We start from the raw sequence: 27304 nt of genomic DNA on the forward strand, positions 1-27304 counted from the left end.
CACTGTGATAGGGTATATCACAGTGATCAAAATGAACCAATAGGAAAAATTTCCTATTGTTGCCAGATGCCGGCCAGCAGATCTCTGTGGGTGCACTGCGCATGCGCCCACCATTTTCTCCTGGAAGAAGACATCAGTGGACCGATGGACTTCAATCGGGGTTGCAGGGACACCAGAGGAACCAGGGGAGGATTGAGGGACCTCATTTCTCTCTCCTCTGATATGCAATCACATCAGAGGAGAATGAAATTAAGTGGATAATCAGACTTTTTTTTGCGGTCGCCATTATACTGTTAATAACGGCAATTGCCACACTGGGGTCGGTAAAAAACAACTCGAATCATGTTCTCTTGGATCTCAGCTACCCCCGGTAGCTGAGACCCCAGAGAAATTATGACTGTTGGGGGCGCTATACATTTATTTCTCTAAAAAGCGGCACTGAAGCCTAAGTACCCTTAATTGCCGCCTTTAAAAGGTGTATCGGCGGTTGTTAAGGGGTTAAGCAGGTATCAAGTTCAAACAAGTGCAATTAATACAGGAAATGAATGCAGAGTAGGAAGGCTTCTTGAAGAAAAGCTAACAGGTCTATGAGAGACAGATTTCTTGCTGGCTGGTAGGTGATCGAATACTTATTTCATGCAATAAAATGCAATTTAATTATTTTAAAATCATACATTGAGATTTTCTGACTTTTGTTCAGTCTGCTCTACACCACCATCCCTTTCCTTCGTACCCTGCACTAAAACTATCAGGCTGACTGAGATGAATGTTTTTCTTCTCCTTTAGTCTGTTTCTTGTCCTGTCAGGTAGGATGACTGAACAGAGGAATGTGTGCACTGTTCACGATGCTTGATAGGTCCCTACTATGACTTGATGTCTGTATCAAGCAGACGTTCTTCATGCAAATTGTCCTACTGCGAGTTCTGGGATCAGTTGCACACTAAAATAGGTGGCAGCAGCCATCTTTAAAATCCTGACATAGAATGCACTAGTTAATGCATACCTTTTTGTTAAATAAAGGTATTTAAAAATGTTCAATATTTAAATGCATTTTATTTTCTTAATTTGTTACTTTTCTCTGAGAACCCCTTTAACACTAAGCATGATTTTACCTTTTCATTTGGGAATTATTGTCAAGGCAGTTCAATTACTTTACATTTTGTGTTGTCAATTATTTCACTCTACAAGCATTGCCTATGTTCCAGGTGATTTCCACATCTTTGTTTTGTATTTGAGTTTTTTCTGTGAATTTGAGAGAATTGTGCGACCCCCTCTCTCACCCAAACCCAAACATTGCAAACCTGCCATGAGTCATTGAGTATTATAGGTTTTTCATTGGATACATCACTATAGAATGCCACAGCTGTTCGCTCTATTCCATAGAATAGTAAAACAAATACCAATGCATACTGGCATGACAGAGGCTGCAAGAATGTATAACACAAACACAATGAAAATCACGGGATGGACCCAACATAAGCGCCTCTACTCCTTTCACAGTGCTATATTAAACAGTATGCTATCTCTGACTCTACGCTTCCTTGCTCGTTACAATCCCCTGCTGGTGTCAATCATATACTTATCTTCAACCTTTAAAAATGTGCAAATTTTTTTTGCAACATGAGGTAGTACCAAGATATTGTGAGTTTTGACACAAAAAAAAAATCACCCAGCTCTGACAAAATTGGGATGGGGCGTGACAAGACACGGTGACGACTAATTTTGAAATATATGACAAGCAACGGCATTCCTTATGCAACAAATTTTACTCCAGTCCCTGAAGTAATATTTGTGTCAAAGCGCACATGGAAGTGCATGCGCCTCTTAATGGAACAGGTGCCTCACACTCCACTCTGCCCCCAATGATTCTGGGCCTAAGTCTAAATAATGTAAGTAGAAATAGGAAGCACTATACAGACACTAGACCTCTATGGGGATGTAATGTGGTGTGGGGCGGCAGCCATGGGTGAGGTACTTGTATTTCACGCCCCAACACGCTACTTGAAAATGCGGGTCCTTGCTGGGTGTGTGGACTTTAAGGGGGTTTTACACTAAGCGATATCGCTAGCAATATCGCTAAAACGTCACTGGTTTTGTGACGTTATAGCGATATTGCTAGCGATATCGCTATGTGTGATACTTACCAACGACCGGCTCCCCCGCTGTCCATCGCTGATTGCGCGAGAATGTCCGGCTCCATTTCTCGTCGGGCGCTTCCTGCTGAGACTTCCTGCTGTGACGACTAGCGACGCGTGGACGCGGGCGGGAGGACGTCAGGATCGCTGTGTGTGAAAGGTGAGTATCGTGCGCTGCGTCGCTGCTGCATCGCTGTGAGATCTTTCTGTATGAAAGCTCACTAGCGATCATTTAGCGATGCACCAGCGATCCTGACCGGGTCGGAACGCTGGTCGGATCGCTGGTGCATCGCTAAATGTAAAAGGGCCTTTAGTTGTGGAGGTGCTATTCTCTTGCAGATCGCATGATGCTGTTGATATCTGCTGGCCAGTATCAGATGTTGAAAGGTTCAATGAGGGAGGCCACCACTCAAAAATAAACTGTCTTTTACTGAACAATAAAGTGGGAAGTATGTACAGGTCTATAACTTCATATATGTTTCTCTTATAACATAGACAACCTTCATACACATTTCTGATCCTTCCTGAGCTCTTTCTGCCTCTGTCCATTAGACTCTCGCTTTAGCTTCACCACCAGCCAGTAAAGCACTTTTGGAGCTTCCCTAGTCTCCAACAACAGCATCTCTAACCGGTAAGCGAGAGTCCTATTGTTCAACCCTCGGTTCCTTGTCATTTCCCTCTAAGGGAAGCTATGTATGCCACTATGGCCATTACTTTGCTTCTATGGTAGCTGACACCTTGGAATTACTACATGGGGCATTCTCTCAATTCATGCCTCCCGCTTTCCTTCTCAGTGCTGTGAAGAAATCGCAGGAACGCGGGATGCAGGGATGCAAGGATTTACAGGTTTATTTACAGGGGAATACTCCACACAGGGAGGTAAAAAGTTAAACAGTATAAATGGCAAAGTGAAGTGCAATGGTTCAAATAACGGCAGTTCAGTAGTAAAATGTATAAGGAAGTCCTATCACTGCAGCTCCTGTTGTGAACTTAATAGCACTGGCAACAGCGAGTGCGGTGTCTTTTCCAGTGGGGTCTGGCAAACGACAATACCCCATTTCCAGTGACAGTGGTGGGTCTCCGGTACCTTCCATTGCCCCTAGTCTATATATTGTAGTGGCTGAACAATGGTGAGGGCCACAGTCCTATACGAGCCCAACGTGGCTCCTAAAAATATGCGCTGGTAAAGTCAGTTCAAACGTGTCTGGGCAGATATTCTCTAGCACAGTCGGGGTGTGGATTACGTTTACACTCCTGATCTCTTTGAGGCAGCTCGAGCACAATACTCATGATCCTGAAGCATCTGGCACTTGGCTTTATGACGTTCATCGGGCACACACTGCCCGTGTCTCTCTGGTCCCCACTGTTGACAGTGGGTAACAGCGGTTGCTGGTCTGTGTTCTGATTCTCTCTGGACGGCGCACTACTCTCCTTGGCTGCTGCAGCACCTGGCTTGGCTCTGCTCTGCTGGCACGGCTCTGCTCTGCACTGCTCTGCTGGCACAGCTCTGCTTTGCTGGCATGGCTCTCTCTGCTGGCATGGCTCTGCACTGCTAGCACGGCTCTGCTCCGCACAGCTCTGCTCTGCTGGTACAGCTCTGCTCCACATGGCTCTGCTCCACATGGCTCTGCTTTGCATGGCTCTGCTTTGCTGGGGAAGCAGAGCGCGCCACTCACCGCTCTGCTCACCGTACTGCCCTCTACACTGCTCTTTGCTGGCGCCAGACCCCCATGCTTCACGCGCTCTCTCTTTTTAAGCTTATGACGCTGGGTGCCTTTTTCAGGTTCTCCCCGCCCTCCAGGGTTCAGAGGTTGGTCGTGCTCACTCTGGCTTCCCCCAGCAACAGGGGAAGGTCTGCCTCTCTCAATCCTTCACCCAGGAACAGAGGATGCAGCCTTTTTAATTCTGGACCCGGCATGCAGGTACCCACGATCCGGTCGACCTCCTTACATTATGCCTCTCTTTTAGCTCACCATTCCATGGGTGAGAACTCATCGTGCTCTACCATGCTCTTCTGAGGGCTGACAGATGCCCAGAATTTTCGCATCCACTCCTGCCTCCCTGGCTCTATCTTCTGCCAATAAGGCTGGTTAAAGGTACTTCAATCTTCGGGTGGAGTGGCAGAGAAGGGAAGTTCCTCCTGGTTTAACAGAGCAGCCATCTCTGGGGTCTGTTCTTCTTCTGGTTCAACATATGGCAGGTCGGGAGATTCTCCCTCTTCATCAACAATAGCTGCCAGAGGCAATGGCTCAGGACCTTCTTCCTCTTCACAGCCTACTACTTCTGGTAGGGGTACCTCAGGGGTATCTTGCAATTCTTCTAATGGATCAGGGTCTCTTGAGATGGCGGGCGGCAAACTTTCCACTTCAGAGGACAAAATTTGTGGCTCTTCCATCTCATAAACGGGAACTGTAGGAGCAGGTGTCTCAGGAACACTTGTCACCTTCTCTCCTCTGTAAGCTTGTGGTGGGCAAGGTAGCGATTTACTCTGGTGAATCACTTGGGCAGACGTCCCTTCTTCTCCTTCGGATCGAATCTCACAGACAGGACCTTGGGATCCAGGTTGGAGTTCCACCAGACTTGCCTCCACACTCCTGGAAAGCGCAGACATCTCACCATGGACAGTCAACACCTTCTCCATCTCTTCTCGGTGTCCATCATTGTGACTTTGTCTGGCTCTAGGTGCGGCTCCTCTCCTCTCGCCATAACATTTCTCCCAGGGGCGGCATTTTCTCCAAATATATCAGTACCTTCGGAGAGGTGAGTAAATCTTCGCCGTCTTCGGTCTTGGGTAGGACAATTTCTGAACAGGTTTCCCACTCTTCCGCATGTCCAGCACTCACTTCTGCGCCTGTCTGTTGGGCACTTTCTTCTGGATCATCGTCCTCTGCGGGAAGCGTATCCCATCTGCGACCGCTCTTCAATCCACGACCAGGAAGCAAATTTCGGGGCGACTGCTGGGGTACCTTTGATGCTCCACACCTCTCCTAACTTCTTCTATCCTTTGCCGTGAATTACCTTGGGGTATGACGCTGGGCCTCAAGACAGCAGCAAGGGTTTTCTTCAGGCTTTCAACTTCTTCAGATATTTTTTGCATTCCTTGCCGTAATTCACGGGACCACTTCGGTTTTTCCTATACTGACCCTTGTGGCACCCTTGACGGCTTGGTCTGCCATCCCTGTGTCCGGAGACTGCATCCTGCCGACTATGCCAAGTGAAGAGATCGCAGGAACATGGAATGCAGTGACGGATGGGAGGCAGAGCAAGCATTAACAGGTTTATTTACAGGGGAATACTCCATGCAGGGAGGTAAAAAGTTAAACAGTATAAATGGCAAAGTGAAGTGCAACGGTTCAAATAATGACAATTTCTACCAAATTGTATAAAGAAGTCCTATCACTGCAGCTCCTGCTGCGAAATTAGTAGCGCCAGCAACGGCAGGTGCGGTATCTTTTCTATTGGGGTCCGGCAAACAACAATACCCCATCCTCCATTGACAGTGGTCAGTCTTTGGTACCTTCCACTGCCCCTAGTCCATATATTGCAGTGGCTAAAAAACGGTGAGGGCCACAGTCCTATAGGAGCCCAATGTGGCTCCGCAAAATATGCGCTGTAAAGTCAGGATAAACGTGTCTGGGCTAGGGATGAGCGAGCATACTCGTGAGGATTCGCACAGCCCTGCACAGTCCTGCACATCACGGTACAGTCCCCGCACAGTCAGCCCAGCCCACCACAGTCCCACCTGCAAAGCCCTGCACAGTCCAGCACAGTCCCCGCACAGGCCAGCACAGTCCCGAATAGCCTGTCACAGTCCCAGCACAGGCCAGCACAGTCCCGCATAGCCTGACACAGTCCCCGCACAGGCCAGCACAGTCCCACATAGCCTGGCAGTCTTCGCAAAGTTCCCGCCCTGTCCATCACAGTCCCTGCCCATTAATCGCATTTTCCATAGACTTACATTGGACTCGTTACGAGTACCCGAGTATTAGGAGGTACTCGTAATGAGTACAGCGAGTCCGAATACTACAGTACTCGCTCATCCCTAGTCTGGGCAGTATTCTCTAGCACAGTAGGGGGTGAGGATAATGGTCATGTTCCCAGTCTCTTTCAGGCAGCTTGCGCATGATACTCACAATCCTGAAGCATCTGGCACCTGACTTTATAACGGCTCTGTTCCGCATGGCTCTGCACTGCATGGCTCTGCTGGCGCGGCTATCTCTGCTGGCATGGCTCTGCTCTGCTGGCACGGCTCTGCTCCACATGGCTCTCCTCTGTACAGCTCTGCCCTGCTGGTACCGCTCTGCTCTGCTAGCATGACTTTGCTCCACATGGCTCTGCTCTTCACGGCTCTGCTCTGCTGGGTGAAACAGAGCGCACTGCTCACTGTGCTATCCTCTGCACTTCTCTCCGCCGGCACCAGAACCCCTGATTCGCGCGCTCTCTCTTTTTATGATTCAGATGCTGCGCACCCTTTTTAGGTTCTCTCCCTCCTGGGTTCAGAGGTTGGTCTGGCTCACTCTGACTTCCCCCCAGCAACAGGGGAAGGTTCGCCTCTCTCAGTCCTTCCCCAGGGAACAGAGGATGCAGCCTTTTTAGTTCCGGACCCGGCATGCAGGTACCCGTGGTCCGATCGACCTCCTTACAGCTGTTCCATCACTTGACTGTCAAATAACTCATTTCCACCAATGGCTGAATGGCTGATAAGTACCTTTTTTGTACATTATATCTTGCAGACTGATGATTAATGGACGCTGGGGAAAATTACTCATGATGGAACAGATGTATTGAGAAACATGGTTTTTTTTTTTTTTTTTTTTCTCTTAGAAGCAACATTGCATAGTCTATGCATAATAATATGTCTGCCTTTGCGTCTGGTATCATTTGGCGGAGAGAGTATCTGGTTGACATTTGATGAGGCTATTATTTATTGTCATTTTTTCATTGCATAGAAGATTGAGCAACTATATATATTGGCTGTCCCGATGATTGATGTGATGCAGAGAGCACATTTATATTATTAATTCTCTTACTGCAGTATATTTAAGTTTAAATGTGCGTCCTTACACATGTGTACTATTTGTGCTGCTGAAGCTTCACAGTCTTCTTATAGTTGATGGGGGATTAAACCCAGGTTTAATTGGTGGCAGCTTATGATGTTTTCTACTACGAGATAAGTTCTATTGGAAGCTGCATCGAGTGTGAATTGTGGTTTAACCCCTTTGTAGACTTTTTTTTTATAAATTATTGAATAGGTTATTTAAGCCCAAGTATTTTTCATCTACGGCAGCTTGCTGTATTTTTGACTACGAGATAAGTCCCTTTAAAGCTGCAATTCCTCAATTTTTGAGATAAAGACTGTATTCATACTACGAGATAAGGTTTACAGAACTATAGGACTTTTATATTGAGACTTATTGTCTCTCCATTTTTGTTTGTTTTTTTTTCGGTACCGTAGGTGTGTGTGTGTGTTAATTTTTTGTGTCCTTTTTTGTATACGCAGGGTGGTCTAGGGCATAATTAGGGATGCCGATGTTGAGCAGGGGCGCCATATCGTCTACAACTAGGGTGCCAACCTCCGCGGTCAGGAAGGGTCACTATAGGGCCTAATAGGGCAATCTAGCTTTTTCACCCCTGTTCATATATGGTAAAAAAAAAATTTCTATATAAATAACTGACCTTTGACCCCCTGGTATATTCAGACATTCATTTATGGGTTGTTTTAATTACTCTATTAAAAGTTAATTTTTAAGGGGTTTTTGTTTTTTGGTGCTTTCTGGTTTGACAAATAACTCTGTACCATCCCACTAGGCTTCCTGCCCCCAGGCCCCACTTCAAGAGAATTCCCCACACCTCCTAAATCTTTTCAGTTACTTCTACTCTTCTACTCTAGATCAAGCTATCCATTGCCTCAGTCTTCGCTCACTTTGGAGACACCTACTTCTGCTTCTCAGACTGTAAGGCTGAGTTCACACGTGGCATTTTTTTCGCGTTTCCACGGCGGTTTTAACCGCGTGATTTTGCCGCAAAAAATAAGCATCCCATGCATTCCTATGGGATTCCGCACTGCTGTGCTTATGCTGCGGTTTTTACAGCAGCGGAATTACTTCGCGGTAAAAAACGCAGCATGCTCATTAATTTCGCGGAATAGCAGCGATCCCGCACCCATAGGAATGCATTGTTCTGCTTACTTTCCGCATGTGGCTGTGCACACCATGCGAAAAGTAAGCAGACCATTTGCGGATGGTACCCATGGTCCGGAGGAGAGGAGACTGTCCTCCGAGCTTTGGGTACCATATCCCTGTAAAAAATAGAATTTAAAATAAAAAATATTGCTATTCTCACCTTCCGACGTCCCGCGCAGCCTTCCCGCCTCTCTCCATGCTCCCGGTCCCAGTAATCCTTTGCGCCAATTACCGCGATGACGTCCGTTCTCGTGGGATCGCGAAGTCTCACGGTCATTTATGCGACGTCATCGCGAATGACCGCGAGACGTCGCGATCCCGGGAGAACGGACACCATCATGGTAATTGTCGCAAAGGATTACTGGGACCGGGAGCGTGGAGAGAGGTGGGAAGGTTGCGCGGGATGTCAGAAGGTGAGAATAACAATATTTTTTTATTATTATTATTTACATTCTATCTTTTACCATTGATGCCGCATAGGCGGCCACAATAGTAAAAGGTTGGTCACGCTCGTCAAACACTGTGTTTGACGAGTGTGACCAACCTGTCAATCAGTTCTCCAAGCGATGCTACAGATCGCTTGGAAAACGCTATCAATTCTGCAAGCTAATTACGCTTGCAAAATGCTAGTTTTTCCGCGGGAAAATCGCGGGAATTTAAAATGCAATTTTCCCGTGGAATGGAATTCCGGAATTCTCGCGGTAATTTCCGCAAGAGTTCCGCTACGTGTGAACCCAGCCTAAGTCTGCATCTGCTGCAGATTGGGCCCTATCTGTCTCTTGACAAGAACCTCTTTACTGTCCCTTCACTTTAGCACCTGTCATTCTGGGCTAGTCCCAACTGTTAACTCCCATATATATTTAAGTGGACAGGAGGCTATCTTTTATATCCTAGGAGAATGGATTTAGCCTTTCTCCACACATTTTGTCCTGAGATAAAATGCCAAATTGTTCATTCAGTGCCTAGAAAACTTGGTCCTTTTTAAAAATCTTGAAGGTCAAACAAAATACTAGATTTTGTAGTTTTTCATGCATGGTGTATTCATTTTTGCACCATCTAATTTGAGTAAAACTGAAGATTTTATAATGAAAGTTCTATTAATAACCTTACTTTCATGTAATGAATTTAAAAATTTTCTATGTAACTAAGTCTTTGTTTTTGTATTCAGTGTGATTTTTTTTATACTTTCAATTGGGATGTGCTCATTTATGCTGAGCAATGTAACTAGGCTGGTCACGTGTGTAGGAGTTATAGGTAATATGCTCAACAACACTTCTTTCACGGAGAAAAGTTTTTATCCCTTATGTTCAGGGTCAGTGGATGTCTCAGCATCCCCACGCATGGCAAGTCTACATTTATCACCTATCTTGTGGACAGGTAATAAATATTGTTTATGGCACATCCTCTTTAGTAAGGCATGTGAATGATTCTGTAAACCGTGGAACTCTGGTTTTCATTATGTGTACACAATTAATTTGTGTAAAATTTAAAATACATTTGTACAGCTTGGCAGAGTCATTTACGTGTACTAGATTGTGTCATTAGTTGGTATTTTGGCAGCAATACGCTACACACACTATAAGGTGATATCATTTATTCACTTTATAGGGAAGACTATGGTTGCTTCCATCAAGTGTGTCAGCATTTAGTGGTATGTGTGCGAAAGCAACATATGTGAAAACTTATCCTTAATCATGGACAAAGTCCTAAGCACGGCCAGGTCTGTGACAACACATAATCACTGATAAAGACTATAATGAGCCATGGAACCAGATCAATGTCTTTAAGGCCCCGTTACACACAACGATATTGTGAACGATATCGTTGCAACGTCACCAGTTTGACTGATCGTTAATCATTGCCTAATGGTCTGGGCCATAAATCTATCGTTGGTCTCCCGTTGGGCAGCACACATCGCTGCATGTGACAGCGAGAGACCAATGATCAGCGAGCTACCAGCGCCCTACAGTAGACGCTGGGAGCTGGTATCCAGGGTAAACAGCGGGTAACTAAGCACCGCGCGGCACTTAGATACCCGCTGTTTACCTTGGATACCAGCATACTCTCTTGTCCTGATCGGGTATCCAGGGTAAACAGCGGGTAACTAAGCGCCGCGCGGTGCTTAGTTACCAGCTGTTTACCTTGGATACCAGCTTGCTCGCTGGTCCTGGTCGCTGGTGAGTCTGCCTATGTGACAACTCACCAGCGATCAGCTATCTATGTCCCAGCGATCCGATCCACGTCGGATCGTTGGTGGGATCGCTGGGACATTGAAGCGTGTAACGAGGCCCTTACGCATAGGAATATTGGGTGATGTGCTAATTCTAAGATTTATTCTGACAGATTTTTTTCTACAAATAACAGAAATCTCTTTACACATTTATATGGTTTATATCTCTGACTGTTGATTTTAAATACTAGCAATTCCCCATCAAAGCAATAAACAATATGTAGTGGACTATTTCCCAAATGTTGCAAATAATAGAACTTATTACAAGTGTTATAAAACAGACCCTTTGCGACACATCTGCTTCATATTGTGAACATTTCCAAAATTTGTATAATTATATTAGACTGATTTTGGCAAGCATAAACGTAATCATAAAGTTATGATTCTCTTAATAAATTCTTTTTTTCCTACAGTATATTCACTTTCTAAGAATCCCACTATACAGAATTTGCTGAGCCAACATGTTTGCTATTTTGAAAAATGAACATAAGCACTTTCGGCACAAACAGACAGTAGAATGTGAAGGACTCGATCATATACTTTTATGATGTGCATTAAATGTGCTTTAGTATCTTAATTATTATTGCTGTACTGTAAGTGTCAAGAACGTACTTAAAATGATTTAAACGGTCCTTCACAGATTTTAGGAGAAATGTTCTTTTAGTTGAAGTTAAGATACCGTTTGGTTAAGACATAAATTAAATGGAAATTTATTGTACACATCAGTTTCTATGCTGCTTCTGTAATACAAGTTTTTAAAAAATAAAACTATATATATATGGTTTTCCTTGGTCATTTAAAAAAAAATATTTTATTCAGCATTGTGACAACAAATAAAAGGCTACTTATTTTATGGGATTGTCACCCTCTTCTGCCAAATGCGTATAGGAAATCGCAACTATAACTGCCACTTTTTTCCTATTTAGTCATAGTAGTTCGGATAGTAGTAGGCCAGAATCCATGAAGAAAAGGTCTTGACTAAATAGGATCTGAGATTGGCCTACAACTTGATCCCTATCAGTAAGGACAATGAATGGAAAATGGCGTTTAATAACCGTGAAGGTCACTACCAGTATTGACAGCAGCATTTAACTAGTTAATAGGCACGGGTGGATTGCGATTCCACCTGCGCCTAGTGCGAACATATGTCAGCTGTTCATAACAGCTGACATGTCCCAGCTTTGATGTGGGCTCACCGCCGGATCCCTCATCAAAGCAGAGGATCTGACCTCGGATGTACTATTCCATGGTCAGAAAGGGGTTAATGACATCTACCAGGATCTCCTTTAACCCCTTCGCCATGAAGCCTGTTTTCATCTTCCTGACCAGGCCAATTTTTACAATTCTGACCACTGTCACTATGAGGTCATAACTCTGGAACTCTTCAACAGATCCCAGTGATTCTGAGACTGTTTTGTTGTGACATATTGTACTGTACTTTATGATAGTGATAACATTTCTTTGCCATAACTTGCATTTATTTGCAAAAAAGTGGAAATGTGGCAAAAATTTCGCAATAATCAAACTTTTAATTTTTATGCCGTTAAATCAGAGAGTCATAGCGCACAAAATAGTTAATAAATAACATTTCCCACATGTCTACTTTACATCAGCAAAATTTTGGAAACAGAATTTTTGTTTTCTTAGGAAGTAATGTGTTAAAAGTTGACCAGCGATTTCTCATTTTTGCAAAATTTGCAAAATCATTTTTTTAGGTACCACATCACATTTGAAGTGACACCATTCTAAAAACTGCACCCCTCAAGGTGCTCAAAAACCACATTCAAGAAATTTATTAACCCTTCAGGTGCTTCACAGGAATTTTTGGAATGTGAAAGGACAACATAAACATTTACTTTTCTTTCACAAAAATTTTCCCTTAGACCTAATTTTTTTCACTTTCGCAAGGGTAACAGGAGAAAATGGACAATTTATTTTGTTGTGCAATTTCTCCTGATAATACTAATACCCCATATGTGGGGGAAGTCTACTGTTTGGGCATATGGCAGGGCTCTGAAGGGAAGGAGCGCCATTTCACTTTTGAATGTAAAATTTGTGGGCATAATTAGCTGACGCCATGTCATGTTTGGAGAGCCCCTGTTGTGCCTAAACAGTGGAAACCTCTAACAAGTGAAACCTTGTTCTGTCTGAATCACGTATTTCAGAGATTTACAAGGAAATCCCCCGTGTAAGCGCTCAGTGCAGAACACAGGATAAATGTGCGCCGAGCCTTACTGCGATCTTTGGGAGGCAGAATGAAAAAATCAACAGCATGTGAAGATTTGGTTTTATTTATTTTTTACACCGTTCCTCGTGCAGAATAAGTGATTAAGTGACTTTGTACTTGGGGTCGATGCAATTACAGGGATTCCAGATTTAATCAGGTTTTCATTATGTTTGGCTGATTTTTATTGCGAAAACTAGTTTTTGCATCACCATATTTTGAGAGCTATAATATTTTTATGTTTCAGCTGACAGAATCATGTGACAGTTTGATTTTTGCGGGACGAGTTGTCTTTTATTGGTACCATTTTTGGGCACATGACATTTTTTGATCGCGTTCTATTCTGATTTTTGGGAGATAGGATGAACTAACACCAGCAATTCAGGAATTGCTTTTTGCTTTTTTTTTGCTTTTCATAGCATTCCGCATGTAGTAAAATTGGTAAGACAGCTTTATTCTTTGTGTCATATGATTGCAGCACTACCTCATTTATACTTTTTATGTTTTGGTGCCTTTACACAATAAAAACTATTTTAAAGAAGAAATATCAAATTTTGCATCACTTTATTCTGAGAGTTATTACTTTTTTTGTTTTACTGCGGATGGAGCTGTATGGTGGCTTGTTTTTTGCGGGACAAGATAACGTTTTCAGCAGTACCATTTTTATTCACATCCATCTTTTTTCTCACGTTTTATTGCACTTTTTGTTCAGCAGTAAGATGATATAGCATTGTTTTTTGCCTCATGTTTTACTTTATTTTTTTATGGTGTTCACTGACGGGGTTAACTAGTGAGACCGTTTTATAAAGCGGATTGTTTTGGATGTAGCAATAACAAATATGTGTACTTTTATAGTTTTTTTATTTACATAAATAAATGTATTTTATTTTATTTTTTTATTTTTTAAGGGATTTCTTTAAAAAAAATTTTTTACACATTGTAATATTTTTTTTAACTTTATTACATTGTCCCAGTATGGGACATTACTATTTTACAGCAGATCGCAGATCTGACAGGCAGGGAAGAAGGCATGCTGGTGCTTGTTCCCAGCAGGCACTCACAAGCCACTTTCCCTGCAGGACCCGGAAGGATCCCGCAGCCTTCTTGGTGCCGGGGGTCTCCATGGAGACCATCAGAACAATGCACTCACATCTTGTTGCTCTTATGGAAGAGCACAGGGAGCCCACTCCCTTCACGATGCTTCTCTATGCCACTGTCACTACTGACAGCGGCATCAGAGGGATTAAATTCCCGCAATTGGTGCGAGCACCAATCGTGGGCATTGCTGCGGGGTGTCACCTGTCACATAGAGCTGACACCTGCACGTGATTGCCTCAGCGCTCAGCGTGAGGCCGTGCAGTCTTGCCTCTGTACATATACTGCTCTTTGTGGGAACATACCTCCCAAAGAGCAGTATTTGTACAGTGCATGACAGGAAGGGGTTAAGTTTCTGTGGCCATATATTTTGACAAAATTCTGATTTTCTCTCCTGATCTACCTACCCATAGAAGGCACGTCCATCAGGTTCTGCAGCATCTACGAGAGAATAATTTGTTTACCAAGTTGTCCAAATGTGTCTTTGAGAAACCCATCTTGCCTTTCCTCGGCTATATTGTTTCCAGCCAGGGTCTCGAAATGGATCCTGAAAATATTTCTGCTGTCCACTCCTGGCTTTGGCCCCTAGGCTTGCTGGCCATCCGGCTGTTCATGGATTTTTCCAACTTCTACAGACAATTTATTCAGTACTTCTCATCCCTCACAGCATCAATCTCTGCCTTAATTAAAAAGGAGGCTAGTTCAGGGGCGGACATACTGATGGTGCAGCCGGTGAAACTGCATTGGTGCCCGAAGGTGAGGGGGGTTCCTGCAGAGTATGCAGCTGCTATGGGGCCACAGGGTGAAGATTATGGCCCAGTGTCATGCAGCATTGGGCCCCTCTCACTCCCTTCCATAATTATACAAATACCCAGAACCGTGGAGAGAGCGCGAGTAGAGTGCAGGAGTTCAAAAAGGGCAATTAAGCTTTCCTCACCAGATTAAGGAGAGTGCTCACTAGCTGCCATCTCTCTCCTTCTGATTGGTGCTTCACAATGATGATCCTTCTACAATGTGACAGCCCTTGAGATATTTGTAGACTTAATAGCTGTCTACAAATATCTCAAGGGCTGTCACATTGTAGAAGGATCATCTTTATTCTCATTTGCACAAGGAAAGACTAGAAGCAATAGGATGACACTGAATGGGAGGAGACACAGATTAGATATTAGAAAAAACTTTTTGACAGTTAGAGTGATCAATGATTGGAACAGGCTGCCACGAGAGGTGGTGAGTTCTCCTTCAATAGAAGTCTTCAAACAGAGGCTGGACAGACATCTGTCTGGGATGATTTAGCGAAACCTGCTTTTGAGCAGGGGGTTGGACCAGATGGCCCAGGAGGTCCCTTCCAACTCTACGATTCTATGATTCTATGATTCTATAATGGTCAATGTTCACCTGTAGTCAGGGGGCCCGGGTCGCACAGCACACAGGAGATAACAGTGGAGGAAGAGCAGGACTTACATTGTGTCTTGTGCTCCCTCCACTGTTCTTTTCCCAGCAGGCTACAACATCTCCCTACGGAGAAGAGGTCGGGGGAGGAGGCTCACTGCACAGGATAGCACAGCAGCAGCAAGGAGCAAATATCAGTCCTCTGCTGTGTCCCCATCCCCCACAGTGGGTTTCGCAGCCTTTTCCAGCTGATCTCTGCACTATGTGGCTGACCTCCTCCAGGGCTCAGCTGAATACCTGAGGCCATAAATTAGTATGTATGTGTATGTAGATGCATATTCAGTATATACTGTATATGTGTGTATGTATGTACAGCAAATGTGGGTGCATCTATGTATGTATGTGTGTGTGCATCTGTGTATGTACAGTATGTGTGTGTATCGATCTGTGCGTATGTACGTACAGTATATGTACATGTGTGTATCTATGAACCACAGAAACACACAGTAAAACAAACGTATAAAAATACTCTGTTGTAAAAAAGTGACAGTAAACAGCAAGTGCTAGTAAAAAGATGATACCAAAACAGGGTATTTGGTTGATACGTTTTTTGCAAAAAATGTATACTAAGCCGCTCTACCAAATGTCAAGGTATACCCATCTCAGAGCAGTACCTAACTGATGTATTTAAAAACCTGATCATGTGTATAGTACCTGTATGAGCCGAATTCAGGCAGGTAATGTCCGATGTGGACATGCTATGGAAGATGGCTTTTGTGTGCATGGCCCATGAGGGAGTAATGGAAACCTCCCCCGAAAAATGAAACCAATTAGACACAAACACATGGGCATATGTGTGTATCTATATATGTGTGTACATCTGTGTGTGTATGTATGTTCATTATATGTATATGTGTATCTATGTGTGTGTATGTGTGGATCTATGTTTGTGCATCTATGTACAGTATATGTGTGTATCTATGTGTGTATGTATGTGTCTGGACATCTATGTATGTGTGTGTGTATATACGATATATGTGTATGTATATCTGTGTACGATATGTGTATATTATATAAGTATATAAGTGTGTATGTATGTACGGTATATGTATGTGTATCTGTGTGTATGTATGGTATGTGTGTATGTATGTACGTACAGTATATGTATGTACATTGTAAGTGTGTATGGTATGTGCATGTTTGTGTATGTACGGTATATGTGTATCTATGTGTGTGTATGTGTGTATCTATGTTTGTGTATCTATGTACAGTATATGTGTGTATCTATGTGTGTATGTATGTGTCTTGACATCTGTGTATGTGTGTGTGTATATACGATATATGTGTATGTATATCTGTGTACGATATGTGTATATTATATAAGCATATAGTATGTATGTATTTTTAACGGTATATGTATGTGTATCTGTGTGTATGTACGGTATGTGTGTATGTATGTATCCAACCAATGGGCCCACCAGAGATTCTGAGAACAGGGGTCTGCAGTCTCGTCCTAGATAGAGCAGATGCTCGGCCTCTGCTCTATTCATTATCTATAGAGCTGCTGAGCACTGCGCTCAGCTATTTCCATCAGTTCCATAGACAATGAATAGAGCAGTTACTAGATGCTAAAGATACCAGACATATAATGTAATATAATATATACATGGATGGGCTATGCCAGTTCCAGCAGTAATCATGAAGAGGCACTCTGCACACTAGCTGTCATGTGCCAACTAGAGTGTCAGCCACATCTGTAGTGTCCTATTCACAAGCTTAACGGACACTAGTTGTCACTTGACTGCAAGTATGACTGTGCTGGACTAGCTGAACCACATGCTAATGGATATATATATATATATATATATATATATATATATATATATAATTACCCACATACATGCAGCATATATGTCTCCATCTCGGTGAAGAAATATAAATAGATATATTTTTTAGAAGTGTGAGGAGTTCCAAATAGAACTTTTGATCTGGCTTGTTTCTCGGAGCTGCGGCTCAAGGGGTCAGATTGCTCTCATCATAAGCAGTGTACCCCGCAGGGAGAGAGGCCCAGACACATCTCTTGCACAGGGGTCCCAAGCTTTCAGTGTCCGCCCCGGGCTAATGCCAAGGTCTAGCCTGAGTCGTCTGCGTCGGCCCACCAGTATGTGAAAGAGGCCTTTGTGATTGCCATTGCTGCATCACCTGATCCTAACAAGCAGTTTCTCTTCGATGTAATTGCCTCCTCTACTGGTGCTCGGGTAATTCTCCTGCAAAGAACTTCTTGGGGGTTTCTTCTGTACACTGTTTTCGAAACTATACTATTGGGGATCGTCAGCCACTGGCCATTAAGATGGCACTCAAGGAATGGCAACATCTACTGGAAGTTGCCTGTTCTTCGGTAATTTTATACATGGAGCATAAGAATTTGACCTTTCTACAGTCCACCCAATGGTTAAATCCTCGTAAAGCCAGGTGGGTACTCTTCTTTTCTAGTTTTGACTTTGAGTTGCATTTCCATCCTGCGAAAAAAATGTCAAAGCAGATGCCCTGTCTTGATCCTTTTACGTAACTCATTCCATAGAGGTGTCACAGCACATCATCAACCCGGCCAGGAATGTTGATGGAGCCTCTGTTATCTTGAAACGTATTCCATGGGGTTAGACCTTTGTTTCTACTGCCCGGAAGAAGGAGAATTCTGTTTTCGGGACACAAATCCAAGCTAGCCGGCCATGTGGACACACGCAAATCTAGTGAACTGATTACTTGACACTTCTTTTGACCCTCACTGACAAAAGGTTCAGGACTTTGTAATTGCTTTCCCATGGTGCGCCAGAAATATGCCTGCTTATCTCCTTCTGCTTCTGCCAGTTCCTTCCACGCCCTCTCAACATATTGCTATGGACTTCATCATGGAGCAGCCCCTCTCCGAGGGTTATGGTATCATCTGGGTCATTGTGGATTGGTTCTCTAAGATGGATTGCTTCATTCTTCTGTCCAGTGTTCCCTCTGTGCCCAAGCTTGCTATACAATTTTTGCAAAATGTGTTTCTATGTTTCATCTCCTCTGTCTTCCTCTCCATATTGCCTCTAATAACGGAGTCCAGTTCACTTTGAAATTTTTGAGAGCTCTTTGCAAGCTGCTGAATGTACTGCTGGATTTTTCCTCCACCTGCCATCTGCAGATCAATGGGCAAATGGAAGGGGTTAATCAGATCCTTGCGAACTACTTTCACCACTCATCTCTGCTCATCAGGATGATTGGGTACAACTACTCCCCTGGGCATCTCCAATTTTTGTTGTGTGCCCCCAGGATCCTCAAATGCCCTCTCCTATGTTCGATTTCTCCAGGGTATCAGCAGCTGATTCCTCTAATGGTGACTTCCTACAGATCTGGTGGCAGATTCAGGTCTTCTTTCTTAAGGCTATGTCTCAGATGAAGTCTCATGCGGACAAGAAGAGAGGTTCGCAGCCTCAGTATCACCCTGGAGATCATGGAGATCATGACTGTCATCCCGTAATATTTTCCTGAAGATGCCTACATACAAGTTCGATCACTAGTACCTTGGTCCATACAAAATCTTTAATCAACTAAATCCGATGACCTACTGTCCTCAACTCCCAGAGAATCTACAGATACCAAACACCTTTCATGTTTCGCTCCTAAAGCGAATTGCTTGTCCACATCCCATTCTACTTCTGCTACCTCTGTTCCTGAGGGTCCCTTGGATGTCTTTGAGGTTAGGGACATCCTGGATTCTAAGATTTCTCAGGAAAGGATGTTCTATCTGGTGGACTGGAAGAGCTTTGGCCCCGAAGAGAAATCCTGGGAGCTTGAAGAGAACAAATGTCGCTCTGTCTTATAGGATAGGTTTCTCCATCAGTCTGGCCAAGTAAGTGAGGGACATAAAGGGGAGTGCAGTTACGGCGGTAACTTGCATATGTTCCCAGCGCTGTGCTACTCATTGTGTTTACTGCTCTGCTCCTTCCCGTGTCAGGCAGCCATGCTAAAAACCTCATGCAGCACTTCCAACGCTGCTGCATATTTCTCCACCTAACTATAGGGACATACAGCCAAATCCTACTGGAATTTAACCATGTTGTATCCTTCAGGGTTTAGTTTACTCAGATTATCCTCTGCCAGCAGGAGATGGCTGCTTCTCCTCCTGGTCCATGCCTGAACTTCTTGTCCATCTCTAGTGCTTATTTTAATGTATTTTTCTCCTCTCACCAGTTTCTGACCGGGGGCAGCTTGAAAGCATCAGGGGACCTGGTATTCAAATGATATGGATGCCTATGCTCGGATGCCTATACCTTATTTTTACTTGCATTTTTGGCTAAAAATAAATTTTGTAATCGGATTTTTGTAAAAACATCTGGACCAGTTAGCTTCTACAACCTCTATATATGTCAGAAAATAATTAACGTCAGAATGAGTTCACCATGAAAGCTGTCAGAGATCTATTTTGACTGCAGTTGCTAAGCTGATTTATGACCACATCAAAGTTGAGCACAACTTTTATTTGGTCATAAATAAGCTTATAAGAGAGGAAGGGTATGTGCACATGACATCTTTTTCAGGCAGGCAAACCTGACAAGCCTTTCAATAGAAAGAGGTATCAGGAAGAGTCTTTTTTAAAGGGCTTTTTTATGTTTCCTGAGCACTTGTTGATGTTTGTAATTGTTGAAAGGATGGTCAGATCATTTTTCCAGCAGTTTTGCACTGTCTTTTTTTTACTGGTGTTTTACTAATTTTTTTAAAACTGTATTCAATAATGCAAAAACCGCTAGTGTTTTTTTGTAACAAAAATGCTGGCAAAATGCTCAAAATGTCACCCTGGCATCTTTTAAAAAGAATCTGTCACTCCTGGACAATTTAAGCTATGACTATGGGCAGACAGATAATAGAATGGCTTAACCAGTCTTATCTGTATGTCTCATAGCTGCAGTGTAGTTGAGAAAAGCAGAAAAGCAGTTTTAATGTTATATGTTAATGATTTCTTCCAGGCTCCATGGTGTGTGGTGCCTGGAAGAAATCCCTGCCTCCTCTCCTCATTATAATGGCACACCCCCCATGTACGCCACACTGACCTGTGACATTAAGTTGCAACGCTGTAATCACAGGCATGCGCTGTCCACTTGCGCAGTTATGTGAAACTTATCCGCTATTCTATGGGCAGAGTCTTCATCGATCTTCTGCGCAGGTGTCGGTGAGTCATTGGCAGCAGCATTTAACATGTTAATAGCCGCGGGTGGATTGCAATCAGATCAGCTGTCATGTGCTGCAAAAGGTGTGGGCTCATCGCCGGAGCCTGCACCAAACAAGGGGAGGCACCCAATGAAGGATACTGCATGTCATTGGGTGTTAAGGGGTTAAAAGATGTTGAAAAGACTGAGCATTTGCTAAGCAAGCTTTTTTTATCTAGAAATTCTTATGTTCATTGTTTTCAGCATATTCTGGATATTTTTTTTAAGTGGGTTTTCGAGTGGACCAGCCTGAAAATGATGCAGTGTGCACTTACCGTAAGGCTTGCAAACATTGCTGGCACAAGAGCTCAATGACAGAATTTACTTTAACACCTTAACAACTGCTGATATGCCTTAATGACTGCAGTTAAGGGTACTTATTCCTCAGCACCGCTTTTTAACGACCCTGAGAAATAAGGTTATAGCGCCTTCCAGCGTCGGAAATTCTCTGGGGTTTCAGCTACCGGTCTTAGCTGAGACCCCGGAGAACATGATTCGGGTTGGCTTTTACCGACTCCAATGTTTTAATCACTGTTATTCACAAAATCATGGAATAACGGCGACTGCAAAAAAAAAAAGTCTGACTTCCCTTTTAATTTCTCTCTTTTCTGATATAATCTAGCACATCAGAGGAGAGAGAAATGGGGTCCCCTGATCCCCCCAGTACCTCCGGTGTCCCTGGACCCTCCTGCAATGCTTGGTCCTGTCCCCTGGCCTCCAGCGTCTTCTTCTGGGAAGAAAATGACGGGCACATTCGCAGTGTGCATGCAGAGATCTCCCGGCCGGCACCTGGCAACAATAGCAAATTTTTCCTATTGGTTCATTTTGATCACTGTGATAGGGTCTATCACAGTGATCAAAGTAAAAAAAAATAGTAAATTAAACCCCCCTTTATCACCCCCTAAGGCTACTTTCAGACTAGCATTTTTTGCCAGCAGTGCACACCGCTACTAAGCCCCGCCCCCTGCCTGCCCCCTACGGTCATCTCCGCCTAGTATCGCACACGGCTGCATGCGATCTGCACACTCTATCTTTAGCATAGGGTGCGCAGACTGTGCACTGACTGTGCACTAGTAGAATTTTGCGTGCGCTGCGCCCTTTTGACGGTGCTCCAAGCGCACAAAAAAACCAGCATGGTGCATTCGGTTAGGGCTAAAGTTAAGGTTATGGTTGGGATTATAGTTGTGGTTATAGCTAGGTTTAGGATTGGGCTAGGGTTAGGGTTATGGTTGGGGTTATAGGTGGGGTTATAGCTAGGGTTAGGGTTGGGCTAGGGTTGGGGTTATGGCTGGGGTTATAGCTAGGGTTTGGGTTGGGCTAGGGTTAGGGTTTGGGCTAGGGTTGGGGTTAGGGTTGTGTTGGGGTTAGTGTTGTGGTTAGGGTTGGGACTATGGTTAGGGTTGGGATTAGGGTTAGGGGTGTGTTGGGGTTATGGTTGTGGTTAGAGTTATGGTTGTGGTTATGGTTGGCATTACGGTCAGGGTTGGGATAAGGGTTAGGGGTGTGTTAGACTTAGGGTTGTGGCTAGGGTTATGGTTAGAGTTGGGATTAGGGTTAAGGGTGTGTTGAGGTTAGGGTTATGGTTAGGGTTGGGGTTCGAGTTAGGGGTGTGTTGGGGTTAGTGTTGGAGATAGAATTGGGGGCTTCCACTGTTTAGGTACATCAGGGGGTCTCCAATCGCCACATGGCGCCCACAATTGATCCCAGGCAATTTTGCATTCAAAAATTTGGTGATCCCTCCCTTCTGAGCCCTGCCATGTGCCCAGTTGTTTTCCCCCACATACGAGGTATCGACATGTTCAGGAGAAATTGCACAACAAATTTTGTGATCCATTTTCTCCTGACACCCTTGTGAAAATACAAGAAAATTTCTTCTAAATTAAATTTTTTGTGAAAAAAGTAAAATGTTCATTTTTTCTTCCACATTGCTTTAGTTCTTGTGAAGCACCTGAAGGGTTAATAAACTTCTTAAACGTGGTTTTGCCCACCCTGAGGGGTGCAGTTTTTAGAATGGTGTCACTTTTGGGTATTTTCTGTTATATTGACCCACCAAACTCACTTAAAATATGAGGTGTTCTCTAAAAAAATGGTTTTGTAAAATTTGTTGGAAAAATGAGAAATCGCTGGTCAACTTTTAACTCTTATAACGTTCTAACAAAAAAAAATTTGTTTCCAAAATTGTGCTGATGTAAAGTTGACATGTGGTAAATGTTATTTATTAACTATTTTATGCGACACCACTCTCTAGTTGGGTACATAAATTAAAAGTTTTAAAATGGAAAAATTTTCAAATATTTTTTCCATATTTCCGAAATTTTCATAAATAAACACAAGTAGTATAAAAGAAATTTTACCACTAACATGAACAAAAATATATCACGAAAAAAACAGTCGTAGAATCAGAGGGTTATGTTTAAGCGTTCCAGAGCTATAACTTCATAAAATGACAGTGGTGAGAATTGTAAAAATTGGCTTGGTCATTAAGTACCAAATTGACTCTGTCACTAAGGGGATAAAATAACATTTTTCATTTTTTTGTTGCTTTGCTGCTGGTAGGGAAACAATAGAAGCACACCAGATAGCTCAAACCTACATGTGCATTAAATTTTCATTGTGTAAATCATATTTTTATATTTTCAGTTTTTTGGCTCAGATTCTAGAATTGCCCATCACCATTCATTAGGAAAACCTGATGTTTTTGAATGGACAGTGAGATGAAAGAGGGAAGTTCCACAAATATTAAAAGGTTAGTTGTTCTTTAATTCAGCCGAAAAACAAATGTCCATCATTTTAAGTTTCTAGAATAAGTAAAGTATATTGTTAACAAAACAAATTCTCTAAAATAATTTCAATACTCCAGCAACATATAAGATCTAGTCCTTAAAGTAACATGCACTAAAATTGGAGAATACACAAATGTGAAGAACGCCAAGTGCTATACTTGACCCTCTGACAGTCCCATATAGATTGATGGAACATTGTTTAAAATTAATCTATCAGCATGACTTTACCATGTAATCTGAAAGCAGCGTGATGTGGAGGCAAAGACTTTATTCAACAAAAATGCAGCAAAAATAGTGCAAAATTGCGGCTTTGTTGTAGCACTTTTGCACTTTCTCATTGAGGAGAGCATAGAATGTTTCACGTCTAAAAAAAACACTGAAACTGGTCAGATGGGATTTATTTGTGGTCACCTGAAGAAAATATCCTTGTGATGTCTCTGCACAAATTTGTAAAATACTGGATTGGACGTTTTTCCACAAAAGCTGGCTGCACTGACTGATTATTGCACATCTTGGGAACTCAGTTTGGCATTAGGCTTCAGTGGTCTTTTGTTATGCTCTAGTTGATCACTTTAGTCATGGTTTAAACTCTACATTATTTCATAACATTTTTCATTATCCAGCAAGGAATTTTTTATTTGCTTTTTCTGTTATTTGCAAATATTAAAAAATAGGTTACATAACACAGAGTTACATCACGTGCAGAAAACAAAAATCTGGCTACAAATTGCATCATCTTTGCTTCTTCATTTTTGTGCCCAGTTTTAAATATGTATTTAATGCAGCTATTTGCAGCTTGTTTTTAATATAATTCTTAGTAATGTCACAGCAACCTGTGTGTGTTCTCAGTGTAAATGCACAGTGTATGTAAAGTCTGTAATCGCTAATTCCATGTTGTTTTTTTGGAAAACAGATTTGCATAATTGAGGCCGCTTCAATGCTTATAATGTATGCAAACACAATATTGTAAATAGCAAATATGCTGTATTCTTAGCCATACAGTCTGCATTATTATTTTTTACATTATATTTTTTTGTTTATAAAGTTTGTTAATATTTATCCACCAAACAGTGACTGATGTTACCAGAAGGTGGTGAAGCGGCAGGGCTAGGGACCAATATAGGAGGGAGAGGCAGCAGTGTGGTCATACTGGAGATGCTGTGTGTAGGAAGAGGCCATATCTCTATTATTTATGACCTTCTCAAATTCCTTTCCCCAATCATGTACTTACGGCCGTAAGTTTCAACCCTTGTGAATATGTTCCTTTTGTATGTTTAACTAACAAATGTTTATATCATAAAATATAAAATTATCTTTTCAGTACCAGAAGCAACAATTGGGACACAGACACACCCTCAGAATTGGAAGTTGGTGAAGGGCAAGAGAAGGAGGAGGTGGCGGCACATCTGCTGAAGAAGCAAGACCGGAAGAGCAGGCGTGGAGCAGTGGACCCACCTCCACCCAGGCTGCAGCCATACCACGTAGGGCACGGAAAAGGATGGAGGTCCTCAGCCACCAAACTCCTTGCCAGGAAGATAGTCGAGTCATTGACTATCTACTGTATCTCGCACATTGAATGACGATGGGGAAGAGGACTTTTGCCGCAGCCTGGCATGCCATTTGCATCAGGTGCCTGCAGATAAGCAGCTCAGCATAAAGGCCGCTATTCTCTACCTTCTGGACTTTTCTATTCCACCCAGTGATACACAGGAGGCGATTGACACCCTTCAGAATCTCACTAGGAAAAGGGGCAACATGATACCACCATCACCAAGTGTCCAGAGCTCTCTCACAACAATACCACCATCCCATGTTAATCCTGCACCCCAACAAAGCTGACATCACATCATACCCCCTGCTGAAGGGTGGCACCAAGGGCAGAACAAACAACCCTATAGTGCTTGGCAAATGGCCCATTTCCACATTCATCACCCCCACCATGACCCATCAAGTGTGGAAAGTGAAATATTTCCCTTTGCTCAATCGCAGCCACCCCCCTTGCATCAAATTTATTACCCTTGCCACTCCTCATCTTCATATATGCCTAGACCATACTCACCAAGCAAGCCAAGCGCTTCAAGCAGGCCCCCCTCCCCTCCAGATCCCTGCACATGTACTCTTGCTTATAATTTCTTTAGATTTGCTTTTGTTTTGTGCAAATAACAACACATAAAGCACATTAATATGTGTGCCTTTCTCCATTTTTTGAGAATACCATGTATATATATTGTATATAATTAAAACAATTTTTTTTTATTTGTTTATTTATTTACTATAAATTAACACACACATTGCCTTAGTTTAAGAATTTATTAAAAACAAAGATCAAGTTCCTTATGAATCCCTCAAACAATAGACCCATCAATAATGGTAATTAGTGTTGAGCTTGAGCTTTCCGATAGCACAAGTATCGGGTATCGGCCGATATTAGCTGTATCGGAATTTCGATACTGACTTCCGATACTTTTTTCATATCGGATACCGGCATCGGAAGTTCCCATAATGCTATCAGCCCGCTCGCTTTGATTCAGCCAATGGGAATCCTCAGAGGTGTGGGCACATCCTGTTAGGCATGTAGGCATGTTAACTATTGGCATGGCTGTGATCGGCTGCTGAATGATGTCATGATGCACTATAAAAGCCACTGCCGCCGCCATTTCTGGTCACTCTGCTGTGAATTCAGTTAGGGACAGGCTGCTGTTGAAGACTGTGAGGGACAGTTAGAAATAGCGATTCTCAAAACAATATTGTGCTTTACCCAGGCTACATAAACCACCACTGTAACTTTCTTTTCCCTAGCAGCAGTGTTCACAGCTGTCTGCAAGGGCTGTGTGAGTGCAGCTCACGCTGTGGAGTGGGTCCTGCAGCCACGTCTGGTTGTAGGCCACCCAGCGTGCCTCACTGCTGCCTCATACATATTTTTCTTTTTGAGCTGCTTATTTTTAAAAAATTCTATCTAGTGTGCTTCCATATACGTTGGTTGCAAACACTAGTAGTAGACAGCGGAGCCTTTCTGCAGCCTTTCAGTGCTAGTGCACACTTAGCTGCACTGTTCACGGCTGTCTGAGAGGTCTCTGACTGTGTGTGAGTGCAGTTCACGCTGAGTAGTGTGTCCTGCAGCTAAGTCTGGTTGTAGGCTGCTCAGCGTGCGTCACTGCCTCACACATATTTTTTTTTTAATTGCAGCTCATTTTTTCTTCTCCTATTAGTGTGCATCCATCCATATCCATCTACATTGGATGGTTGCAAACACTATATAGGAGTAGATAGAGGAGCCTTTTTTCTGGCTTGTGCCCTTCAGTTGCAGCCAGATAAGTATTACCCAATTTTTTTGGAGCCTCATCTTTTGCATTGTAGGTTACCTGCCTGCATTGTAATAGCTCCAGAAAGTTGGTGATACTCTGACTTTCAAATCTTTGGTCACATCCTTTTAGTTTTTTTCCCCCCAAAAAAACAACAAAGTTCACCAAACACTACATTTGAAAGTTGTGTAGGCCACATTAGCTCCCATTAAAGTGTAGTCGACACACACACACTTCATAAAATTAGTGTTTCTTATACCTGTAACCAGCTGTTCAGGAATAAGCACACTAAGGCCCCCCTTTGTACTTTTCTGCCTATCTTTCTCAGTCTAGCAAGATGAAGAAGGCAGGGAGTAAGGCACGTGGCCGTGGGCGTGGAGTTTCAGCAGGGAGAGGACTTGGGGATTCTGCAGGGAGAGGACGTGGGGATTCTGCAGGGAGAGGACATGGGGATTCTGTGCCTGCTGTTGGCACCAGTGAGTCAGCATCCCCCAGTTTTAGCAGGCAACAGTCCTTTATGTGCAGCTTTGTAGGACCTCACCGTATCCCACTGCTGCGGGAGGAACAAATTGAAGCCGTTGTCGGATGGATGGCAGCTAACGCATCGACTTCAATTACTTCCACATCCTCTCAGGGCCAGAGCACCGAAGAGCAACCATCTGTCTCTTCACCACCTGCCAAAGTGCCCAGGCAGTCAGAGAGCCCTGGACAGGAGCCA

At 43.2% G+C, this 27304-nt stretch overlaps 1 long non-coding RNA gene across 1 annotated transcript; it reads left to right on the plus strand.

Annotated features, from left to right (window-relative positions):
- The first annotated feature begins 518 nt into the window (after positions 1-518).
- Positions 519-25493, plus strand: LOC141096634 (uncharacterized). The gene is made up of 3 exons (XR_012233738.1): positions 519-613; positions 23142-23247; positions 24606-25493. It is a non-coding gene; the product is annotated as an uncharacterized lncRNA (long non-coding RNA).
- The last annotated feature ends 1811 nt before the right edge of the window (positions 25494-27304 follow it).

The sequence above is a fragment of the Dendrobates tinctorius genome, unplaced genomic scaffold, assembly GCF_039654945.1.
Source record: "Dendrobates tinctorius isolate UK_male_01 unplaced genomic scaffold, ASM3965494v1 ptg000075l, whole genome shotgun sequence".
NCBI lineage: Eukaryota > Metazoa > Chordata > Amphibia > Anura > Dendrobatidae > Dendrobates > Dendrobates tinctorius.